This window comes from Octopus sinensis, linkage group LG4 (genome assembly GCF_006345805.1).
Source record: "Octopus sinensis linkage group LG4, ASM634580v1, whole genome shotgun sequence".
Lineage (NCBI taxonomy): Eukaryota > Metazoa > Mollusca > Cephalopoda > Octopoda > Octopodidae > Octopus > Octopus sinensis.
The window spans coordinates 49,833,915-49,846,892 of NC_043000.1; the positions used below are offsets into that span (position 1 = coordinate 49,833,915).

The following is a 12,978-nucleotide window of genomic DNA, read 5'->3' on the forward strand; positions in this document are numbered from 1 at the left end:
TTTTTTGCTGCTGAATACTCTTCCTTCTATTCATTCAGCAGTAAATTAACAATGAGGGTCTTTAATTTTTTTTTTGTTTTTATTGGGCTAGGGTTTCTCAGTCAGGAATTCTGGAGCTAGTTTATTAAGTACCTTGGTCAGAGGCTCACTTTTTTGTGTTAAGACTGAAATTTATGACTATGTGATAAGAAGTCTAGTTTGATTTAAACAGATATAATTGGATGTGAATGAAGCAAATATCTTTCCACAAGATAACTGACATCTAGTGATGCAGTAGTTTTATTTTCATTAGATTCTTTTCTTCTTGAACCTTATGTATGTCCCATTATACCAGATAAAAATCCTTCACTATGTGATGTTGCAAAGATAAATTTATGAGTCTCATAGAATTTGAATGTCTGTATGCCATATGCTGGTTTAATGGATCATAACAGTAAGAGGCAGGTGAAAGGAAAGAAAAAGGAAACTTATACATCCTTTTTCATGCTGATGGGAGTTTGATATGTTGCATTTCCTGTAACAGGCCTGATTTATTGGCGGTGCCTTTCATAGTATTAATTGCCTAATTACTGAAATGGGAGGGACTAGAATCTAGATTTCGTTCAATGTGAGCAAATGCACATACATGTAATGTACTTTGGTATGTATTGTTAAATCATTAATCATTTTGTTAAATCATTAATCATATTGAGAACTGAATTTTTGTCCCCCGTATTTACACTTGACAAAAATAAACAAAACAAAAGAAAAAAACAAAACAAAATCAAACACATCCCGCTTTGAAGCATCAGCATTAAATCAATAAAGCTTTTATTGTGTAATATGGTGGCATAGGGGAAGAAAACCATACTTAAACAAACTAAATAAATGTTACATATGTTTTATAGCTATATGAAAACTAGAAAAACAGCTGAATCCCCAATATGATTTATGCCACCTTATGCAAGCACTTCATTAGTACGTAAATTGAGTTGCTTAACTGGAATCCATTCTGAGTATTAAATAGGATTGATTCTATTTAACTATGATGATTAAATATAAACTATTGTTTTCCTCATTTTACACACCGATGCACAAACAGTTACAGAACTTTTATACATACAAACACACACAACTCTGTGTGAGTGTATGTATATATATATATATACATATATATTATATGGTGTAGACATTGTTAAGTAGTGATGAAGTTTGCTTTGCAGCCATAAGATTCAATCCACATTTGATACAACTGCATGGTACCTTTGCCAAGTTTCTTTTACTATAGCTTTGCCCAATGCCTCATGAATAGAACTTTGTAAGTGGAATCTGTGTGGATGCCTATAGTGTGAGTGAGTGTGTGTGTGTGTGTGAGAGAGTGTGTGTGTGTGTGTGTTGAAAACTGTAAAATGATGCATTGACTTCTGCCTATTTGTAACAAAATGCAATTCAGTCATTAGGTAAATAAATATCTATGAAATAAGTACAAGACTGAACTAAGTACAGTGATTGATAAGAGCAACTAAAACTCATGAAAGTAGTACCCTTACGTATCTATATCATCATAATCATCATCATTTAACATTCGTTTTCCATGCTGGTACAGGCTGTATATATATATATTATTTAATAAACAGAATAAAAGTTTCTATGTGCAACAATCAGTTTCATGAAATGAAAGCATGCCAGTCAGTATTTTTTAACATGTCTAGTGCCTTAGTGCAATCTTCAGGCACTGCTCACATGGCATAACAAGCTAAAGTAGGATGACAGGATGAGGGAAAAGAATGGGAAAAGGTGAGAAAGAAGTAGATATAAGAGGTGGAAGTTTGAAAAGGCAGAAAACACAAAAAAAAGAAAGCAGAAAGAAGTAAAAGGGAGAAGATTAGAGTTATTTCCCCATTTACAGTAAATATAAGGCTAAAAAGATGGTTGTATAGCTACTCAATTCAGAGACGGTGGTACTTTCCAATTGATCAACAGGAACTTAGCCATATGTTTACAGCCACTGAAAATATTGGATCTAGAATTCAGCAGTGTGGTAGAGTTCTTAGATTTGAAAAGAATCCGAGTTCTTTCAGCTATGCATAGCTTACATTTTTTGCTCTGTTGACAAATGGTGTGGCTTTTTAATCTATTTTCCAATTTTTCGCATGTGGTGTGACATTAGATTTCAAACCCTATCCATGGCTAGCCAACTTAGTAACTTTATTTTAGTCCCAGTGTTGGATGGAAGATATGTGGCTGAGATATTTTTAATCTTCATATACATATATAGACACACACATACATATATATATATACATACTTATATGTATACACATAGTAATTAGCAATTTGATAATAATAATAATATAATAATAATAATAATAATAATAATAATAATAATAATAATAATAATGAATTATGTATTAGGCTAAAGTCTCTTCTTTTGCTCAAGAAATGTAATAAAAAGCTGGACCACTACAATATTACTAGTTCTTATTGTGAAATCCATATTCCATGGTTACTGTACTTCAATTTGAAACTAACAATCTTAGATTCTGTGTGAAAGATATATTTTACCTTTCTATTTACTCATCATTTAAACAGCTTTCTAAGTATATTTGCAGTTAAATATTTCATTCAATCAATATTAATTAAAAGCTAAGTCAACAATTACAGAAAATACACCAAACACTGCTGCTTTCCCAATTAGATATTGTCGTCTCTTGATCTAACAAGCTTAATTCTTTGTTTATTCTTTTGCTAAATTGATAAATTAATTCCAATTGAAATATAATTAAAACCCGAGATTAAAACGTATATATTTTCTTAGTATTTTCCTTTTCTTATACTTATTAAAATTCAACTGACCCATAAAAAAAATTTTGTTTTAGTTAATAAATAAAGAATTCCAATAACTAAAATCCTAATTATTCTATGCCCACACACACGTGTGTGCGTGTATTAGCTATGAAAGAAAACATAGCTATATTTGATCATGTACAACAACATGAAATGTAATGAAATACCAGTAAATATTGGATTTTATTTATTTTTTTAAATTGATATTTAGTTTTCAATAAATTAAAGAAAAAATATTTAAGCTCTAATTGAAATTTAAACCAGTCACGAACTAGAACTTAACTGCACTCAGTTTTACTAAAGCAAAACCATTAAATATCCCACACTTTGGTCTAGCACAACACCAATATTTCTGTTTAAAGTACATCACTGCATTGCTGCCGGACAATTAATGTCTGTCTGGAATGTAAATTGTTAAATGAAAAGGAAAAAAAAACAATGAATTTCTAAAAGAGAGATATGAAAATTTAATATGTAGAGAGTATTACTTATTAATTCCAGTTTTGTCTATACTTAAATTCATGATATCATAGAAGGAAATTTAATTTTCAATTTTCTTTTCCTTTCTATACATTAATATAAGAATACTTAGGTTCTTCAAGTATTTGAGGATATATTTGTAAAAGAAACAGAAATGTGAAACAAATAAATATAATTCAAAAATAACAAAGAAACAAATAAAAACAATTATTTAGAATTCATTTCCAGAATTAATTCAAGATGTGCATTCCAGGAAGTTAACTTAGAGTCCACCAAAATATATTTGGGGATACACACACACACATATTTCAGAATTAATTAAAGGATTATTTCTTTCAATAAATACGAAATTATTTTGAGAAAATGAAATTTATTAAAAATTTTGCCTCAATAGCAATATAATATATATATATGCAGATAAATATGAATTTGTGTATGTGCATATATGTGTGAGTGAACATGTGTTTGTGTGCATATGTAGTGACAGTCAACTTATTTCAAATATGACCACTCCTTAGAGAATGCTACCCCATTTTTATGAGCAGATGTAATGGAGAATATGTGTTGAGTTCATCTGCCCTTCTGACAAATCTTGCATCTGAACTGGTGGATTTGTTCTTAAAATAATTCTTCATTAGGTTAAACCTGTTGGGTTTAACTAGGTGTACTAGATTACATATTAGCAATTGCATTGAGAATTACATAACATATATTTACATATGCAATGGATATACACAAGAATATACATGTACACACACCCTCACATATAATCCAACCCATGCCAGTATGGAAAACAGATGTTTAATGATAATGATTATGATGATGATGATGATATATATATATATATAAATATTCATGCCAAAGCTGCTCTTTAACTTGCTGGATCTTGTCATATTGTCCGACCCATGCCAGCATGGGAAAACAGAAATTAATAGATGAGAATGATGATGATGACGATAATGATACACACATGGAGCATTTCCATATTAAAAACGTCTTTAACAAATGGCATTAAGACTGTTGTTCTCACATCTATAACTGGATGCCTGTTCTAACATTAACAACTAAATCAGAGTTAACAATTGTGCTTCTTTTTCACTATGTTTATTTATGAATGCATAGAATTACGATTTAACTCTGAACATTGTTTTTCTAGGTGACTTTAAACTTAGAATATTCAAAACAACTCTTACAATGATTTATTGCATTTCTTGACAAAAGATGTTTAATTTCTGTGGCAGTATTGTAAGATACACTAATTTGTAAAGGGTATCATCTAACATATGAATAAATGTCTATTTAGCAATAGGAAAATGACAAAAGAAAAATACAAGCATATTCTACACTTTTGCATAATGGTTAGTTAACAGAAAATCTATGGAATACTTTGAAATTACAGTTGCATTGTAATATTTTATTTTCATCATTAGAGTTATTATTGTTAATTGATGATAGATATGAAAGTTGATGCAATATGTTATTTGTTAGGAATATGTTCTAAATTTGAAAGGTTTTTTTCCCCCCTTCAATACATTTAATAGTTACAAGACAAATCAGCTAACACAATTGAACTCAAAAAAAGCCTTCTGCCACTAATTATTTTCTTTCTTTCTCTCTCTCTTTCTGTCACTTTCTGTATATGTATATATACACCACACACACACACCACACAAGCACATTCATATATATATATATATATATCAAGCTATTGATACTCTTACTCAAAGAAGCACACAAAAGACAAAGACATCTAACATATTAAATGGGTTATCTTGGTCCTGCTACATAGACATAAAAAATTTAATCATCATATTGCAATAATTCTAGATGACTTGAAAACCAACTATTCACATTTTATGAAATGTTCCTACTTTTGTATGTGGTTTAATTTAGGAAATTATATTTAAAGATTATTAATACTGTTAGATATTTTCAAAATGAAAATCTGTATGAAAGAGTCCTTTTCTGTCTTTGTCCTAAAATTTCTTTGTATTAATATATCAATATATGTCTGTACTCATAGTAGGTTAGATACTGAATAGAATCTATACATTTAAAGACTGCTTTGCAAATAATTATGGCATTTTTATCAATAATAATGTTTAGAAATCATGAAGATACAAATAGAATTGGATCAAACAGTTTAAACTTTGTTTTACATTTAATAATATTTCTCCTGAGTTACCAAATAATTTCAATTTTGATTGAGACCATTTGTTCCCTAATTAATTTTGTTAGATTTTTGTGAGGAACAGAGACTGAAAATTACTTTGAAATCTAAATTGATGATAATAAATAAATTAATACTTCAAATAATTCTCTTTCTCAAAAATTAGAGAACCAATCAATTCTTCTATAAATTTGACATTACCAAATATAGGTGATTAGTAATGTATCATTTAAATCACTTTCAAATAATGTAATAGTTTATTTGATAATTTTATGAAAGAGGGGTTAGGTTTTTTTTTATTTAAATTTTTCAATAAAATAGATGAGTTAAAACATGAAGTATGAATAGTTATATTATCTTTTTCAAAATTTATCTTGAGTAATAAAGCTTTAACCCTACTGAATTTTCAAAGTGAGGAAAACAAAATTACATCAGCATATCTATATTTTTGACTGGATAATAGCATATTAGGCAAACAGCTACCAATGGATCATAAGTTCAAATCCACTCAAGGCATTTTTCTTACTGTGTAAACAAACATCACACTTTATTCAATGCTATAATCCTTGCAAAGTTGATGAAAATCACTTCACTTGCTAATAACAGCTGCCACATCTCTCTGGAATCATTCCATACTACATAATATAGTTCTACATACACTAAGTCAGAAATAAAGACAGAACAGATTTGAAGATAATATCTGCTCAAACAAGACTGATTTAGGAGTTAAACAAGGACAAAAACAGAAGCAAACGCTTTGAAAGTTATATTTTTGTCCTTTAAATATCTGTAAATATTTACAAGTAAGCTACTTTCTCTTCTTTAACAAGATTCATTCTCACTTGTATACATGAGAATATACTTAATTTTCCTACCATACTTCCTAAAGTACAATTTGTCATTCATTAAAACAGCTTACAGTTTAGTATTATCTAACCAGAATTAGAGAGAACAAATCAGACGTATCGTTGTTACAATCTTTAAAACATTAGTTGCCTATCTTGAGATAACAAGTGTTTCTTCCATCTATTTTGAGTCAGTTCTTCTATTTCCACTTCACCTATCTACTTCCCCTTTTCATTTTTTTTTATCTGTCTTTCAGAGTTTATTAACCATGGCCATTTCACAAATGAGGGGTAAAAATTTAGTGCTACAATGTTTAATAAAGCCTAAAGTTGAGAGAGCTCATAGTTAGAAACTTTAATAGACACAAGCAAATAGACAAGGTGTAAAATAACACTTAAAAATTATATTTTTCTTTTCTTCTCTTGGAATAATAGCATAAATTTTATTTTTCAATCTCGGAAATCTATCTGGTAAATTCAGTTAGAATACTCCTTTCATAAATTAGAGTAATTAATAAGGCTGAAGACCAAATTCTAGTTTCTACAGTGTTAAAAGATGAAGAGCAATTAATTTATCACAGATAACCTTTGCAGAAAAAAAATGTTTGTTAAAAAACGGCAATGTAGAATTAATTACCTTGTTCAGAAACAATGAAACACATATAATTGATTTATAATCAGAACTCAGGAGCTACATGTCCCTTGTAGATCTATTTGAATTCAATTACAAACTGTGTATTTAACACACATTTACACTTGTTTAGATGTATGCACACACATGCATAGAATATGTACGTGTGTGTGTATAAATATGTTTTAGTGTGTGTTTGTTACATTAAGAATTGTGTGTGCAATAAAATGTATTTTGTTGGACTCACAGTTTGTAAAATAGCATATTAAAACTTTGACCTAATACCTTGAGGAATTCTTTCTTGTAGCTTATATTCCTATGCACAGATAACCAAATGACCACAAGACTTATGTATGCGTGTGTATGTGTGTGTGTGTAAGACTTTGGTTTGTTTTTTCATCTCAGTAAAGTTATAAGAATAGGAAAACATTTTATATAAGTGAATTTGAATTTTGTTGTACATGTCACGAAGCAGAACATGTTATATCATGAGATCTATAGATTCTATTTTTGGTAATTGTAAAAATTTACACTAGTCTCCAGCCTTTGATAAGCTATATATTTTTTAATAAGCAATACACAGTGCACACACACATACACACACACACATACATACATGTACTCACACACATTTCTATGTTTTTTACTACTCTTGTATATTTCATCACTGAAAAAAAAGATTCATTACCATAAGTCTTTTCTGATAAGTATGCAGTTATCTATTTCCATCTATAGATGAAAGAAAAATAACAGAAAACATACTTTTTTGTAATAGCAACTTCTGATTATATAATAATCATTTTAGTAGAAATTTTTTAATTATCACTGAGATTTTAGAACAAGCAGTAAATTTTAATTCTAGCTTACCACTTTAAATCACTAAACAGTAAGGCTTATAAGAATCTGAAATAAAGAAAAAACGAAAATTAATCTTGGCATACTAAGTAATTTCCAAAAACACATAGGCACACACATACACATAGACAACTATAGACATAAGGAAATAGATATTTATATTAACAACAAAATTTCTAAGTTATACACTTTCATATATGTATGTATAAAATCTCATATATATGTACAAACTTGAAATGTCTCAGAGGATTAACACACATGGATGATGTTTAATCAAAGCTTTGTTTTGTATGAGCTACCCATGTGTAGACTTAAAAAAAAAAATTAAGATTAAAATCTGTCTGATTTTCTTTTATTTTTTGTTTTTATAACAAAACATACTATTATTGAGGTCTTGGTTCATAAGCATGATATAACTATTTTATTGTTCTGTTGAACCACTTTGCTTTATTACAGATTTCTGCTGGAGAAGTATTAGCTATGTATTACTCTAATAAAACAGAAAATACATATAACTTAATAGATCTATACAATATCAATATAAAAAAATGATATCTATATATAAATTTTGTGTGAGAGTAATTGACCAAAACAAAACAAAAGGAAAAGAATGAAATATTAAATAAAAGGCACCAATCATTCATTTTATCTTAGCATTTACTCTAATAAACAAAAAGACCATTTTTTTTTGTTTGCTTGATTTTGGGGGAGTGGGGGTTGTTAATTATTATTCATAAATTAGATATTTTAAAGCAATTTGACTGAAGCTGAGAATGGTAACTTTGCTATCTTATATTTTTAGTAAACTCCAAACGCTTCAATAAACAGATATAAAATTGATTGAAAATAAATTTTATTGATTTTTAATCTAAATTTATTGATAAATGGTCATACTATATTAATTCTTCTTTCATTTCACTTTAAGAATATTCATTCTCCCTCAGCATTAACTCAATTAAAACAGTAATACTAATATACATATATATATATAATGTTAGAACAATGTAGATGAATTTATGGGAAAAGTATATCATTGATAGATTTGAAACCAGAACTTCCCTGTATCTGATATTAGATAATGTGTCATTTACATTAAAAGCTTTGTTGTTATTATATAATTCCTTATTAAAAATCATTATGTGCAGGGATGTTGATTTTGGTGCAAATTGAACTGGCAATGGAATAAATAATGTTAAGCATCTAGTTTATTGCGATAATGTTACCACCAACCCAAGTAACATAATAACGGTAATAACTCTCTTAACTTACAACCTGTCTCTGCCAGAAAAGCAGCAGGAAAATGTAACACAAATCAGACAAAGACACGGAATAACAATACTAGAAGATATACAAATACATCTAGATTCAAAACAGGAGGAAGAGAACTTAATATGTAAAGCAAGGTGTATAATTTTTATTTGCAGAGATTGCTACAGGAGTCACTCAAAGATCTAATGTTTCATGCCAAAGCAGTTATCAAACTAAGTGTTTGACAAATGCTTTGGCAAGAAGCCCTCAGCCCTTCAGCAATATCTGTAGTATTCTCACAAAAAAAAAATTATACATATTCTTGCATGCATGTGTGTTTGTGTATGTATATGTTAGATATGCATAAAATAAAGTTTTAAATATGTGTATATATCTAGGGAAAGAAAATGGAAAGTTATAGAATATGTAACAGAAGATGCTTTAAGTTATACAAATTAATAAATGTATTTTCTGTAAGATCATATTTATATCTCGTTCTTACAGATTTTCTTCCCTCCTCATCTCTTTTTAATGCAGAAACTAACCAAGTAATTTTCACTCAAACAATAAATGTCAATACTTATATAAATTTTACAGTTTAAATCCATCATCATCACCATAATAATAATAATAATAATAATAATATAATAATAATAATAACGATGATGATGTAGTAAGAACAGTAAATGTCCACCAATCTGAAGTATTTCACGAAACAATTCTCAACATTCTAAAAGTCTAACTGCAATCTTACAAAATACATTTAGATGAATACAGACATACATACATATATATACATGTGTGTGTGTGTGTGTGTGTGTGTGCGTGTGTTGAGAGAGAGAGAGAGAGGGGGAGAAAGTGATGATGCATGGAAAAATCATGTGGGACAATGGTGGTCAATGTACTTCTGATTATAGGTTTGTTGAATGAAGGCTGAACTGGGATTAAATAAACAACTTCGAAGTCTCAAATAATCAGAACTATAAGATGATAATATGAACACTTGTCACTTAAATACTTTCTTTCTATAACAAACTTATGATAAGATTATAATTTCCTCATCCCCTCACTAAAATATTATCATACTTCCCTTTTCTCTTTCTTAAATGGTTAGAATAACACAGCAACATTAAATTATCAAATAACAAGTTCTAACTATTTAAGAAAATATGAGCTTATAAAGAAATATCAAAATTAGATCAGTATGGAACAATGGATGTAAGTAAAAGCTTTAAAAATGTTAATATTTTAACAAGCAGAATATTTCAATAGACAAACTGACTTCTTAAGTGAGATGTCATCTAAATATATGTTGGTTTAAAATGAGAACATAGACAAGTATTAATGCACATAAAAATGGTATGATCTGAGTTGAATTTAAAGTTTATGATAACAATCAGTCTCCAAACTCTTGTTAAATAATCTCAGTTGTTAGCGAGTTTCATATTTATGTTAGAAAAGCTTTGAATGGCATGCACAGAAAGTTTAAAGTGGAAAAACCACTATGGTAGTCCTTTAAAATTCCGAATATATATATATAGTAATTTTTACACAATTAGAAAGATTTATTTCTAACTTTGGCACAAGGCCAGTAATTTGTGGCACAAGTTAATTGCATCAACCCCACCCCCCGTACTTGACTGGTGCTTTATTTTATTGACCCCCAAAAGGATGGAAGGCAACACTCACCTTGGCAAGATTTGAACTCAGAACTTGAAGAATGAGTAAAAATGCTGTGAAATATTTTGCTTGGCGTGCTAATTATTCTGCCAGCTCACTGCTGAATTAATAATAATAATAATAATAATTAATAATAATAATGGTGATGATGATGATGATGATATAATAATAATAATAATAATAATAATAATAATAAACAACTAAGTTTAAAGAAGGTGTGAAGTTAAAGAATGAATAATAACACAAACATCATTTGAGGTGACAAACATCTTAATAAGGTTAGCAACATGTAACACCATTAAATATTCAACAAATTTTCAATACCTGCAATAAGGTTTATGCTTTTATTTTTTAACTTAATCATTTTCATTATGTAACTTCCAATATTTTGCATGAAATGCATCACTGTATTGCAACAAATTAACTTCCAAGAAGCTTTGTAACTTAGGAAGAGTTAAAACATTATTACAAATACAAAGGTCTTGTTGGCATAGATTTAATATAACTACTGAATGATATAAGGTATATACAACAATCCATCATGCATGGTATGCCTGTTCTTATAAGTGTGAGGATTTTGAATAACATGCCCTATTAGATGGAGTTTAATCAGTTCATTTTCATAACTTTATTCATTCTGTAGCTTTCCATACTATTTCATTCACTAAATCCTTTTTGATTCCATTGAATACATTTAATTTAAGTTGACATGCAACAGTAATGAAAAACTTGAAATTAAAAATATATATATATATATACTAATAAATAAAGTAAATTGCTCACTAAAATAAATAAATAAATAAAATAAAATAAAAACTGCACTAAAAAAACCACACAAAATCTTCTTTAATGAGTATAATGACATTTTTACCTTGGGACATGCAGCTAAATATTTATTTACAAACACATATAAATACAAATAATCTTACAATTCAAACAACCTCAGTTAATAGAAGTTTATCAAATAAATTGGTGATGAATAAGTCCATCTTTGACTCCTGCATTTTCTTTTTAATCAAATGTGTGAACAATAGTTTACCAAACGAATTTTCAGGCTGTATCCACAATGACAATATATATACATGTATACATATATATATATATATATATATATATATATATGTATATATATATGACATACATATATATATCAATGTGTTAGAATGTACATATAAAAATGTATGTGGTATATGTATATATTTATCACATGCATACAACATACAAATGTATATGTATCAATACATGCATGTGTGTGTATGTGTATATATGAACTTTTAATGCTTATGATTTAATTGCTTCCTAAAGGTCTATGCACTTTCATGCCTGCAGTATTTTAGTTTTATAAATATATATATATATATATATATATATAAATATATATATATATATATAAGTATATGTGTATGTATGTGCGTATGTATGCATATATATGTATGTGTGAGAGTTTTCCAAATGGCATGCAATTCAACTTTTTATCTTTTTGGGGTTTCAACAAAGGGAGACAACCCACATCATCGCACCTATTCAAAAGCAATGTTAAGAAATTATTATTACTAGCTACAAAACATAGCTTAGAATTCAATCGTTAGGAAGATGTTGCCCTCTCAATTATAGCTTAACGCTCAGTTTATTTGATAAAATTATAACAAAACTAGTTACATAGCTCATACACTCCAGCAGAGTATTATTCTTTGCCAAACAAACAAAATATTTTCAATAAAGGCAAAATACATTCACTTTAGTTGCTATTCTTTACAAGTTATGCTGAATTTTAAAGCTATTTACTCTAAGAAAGTCATTTTTATCAATATAAAAATTTAGAATTACAATTAACAATATAATCTGTGGTATTTCTTTTTTATTTTCTATTTTATTATAAGTTGTTAATATAATAAAATTTATTGTTGAGCTAAATGAAAATAGCAAACAAAGAAAGTTAGATATAGAAATAAAAACTACAACATTAGATTTTGAACCATTACAATAGTTTTCTAGAAAGTATGGAAATCAAAAATGGTCAAAGCATGTTTGCATTTCTTTCTTATTGAATTAATTTAAATCCAAAAACAAATTCCTTTCGGAGATTCATTTAGGAAATGCAATAGTTGTTGTTGTTGTTGAGCTTAAACTTTATAGTAAGGGTTTAGTTTTATGTAAATAATTTATTTAGAAAAACACAAAAATAGAAAATAGCTGATAATTATATTTTGGCAGAACCATTTTCAAATTGCAAGAATACAAAT

The 12,978-nt window shown here is 28.1% G+C and overlaps 1 protein-coding gene across 10 annotated transcripts in view; it reads left to right on the plus strand.

Moving 5' to 3' along the window:
• LOC115210389 (bone morphogenetic protein 1) overlaps nt 1-12,978 on the plus strand; it is a 2,987,986-nt gene that overhangs the window by 920,285 nt on the left and 2,054,723 nt on the right. The gene's annotated exons all lie outside the window — the stretch shown is intronic.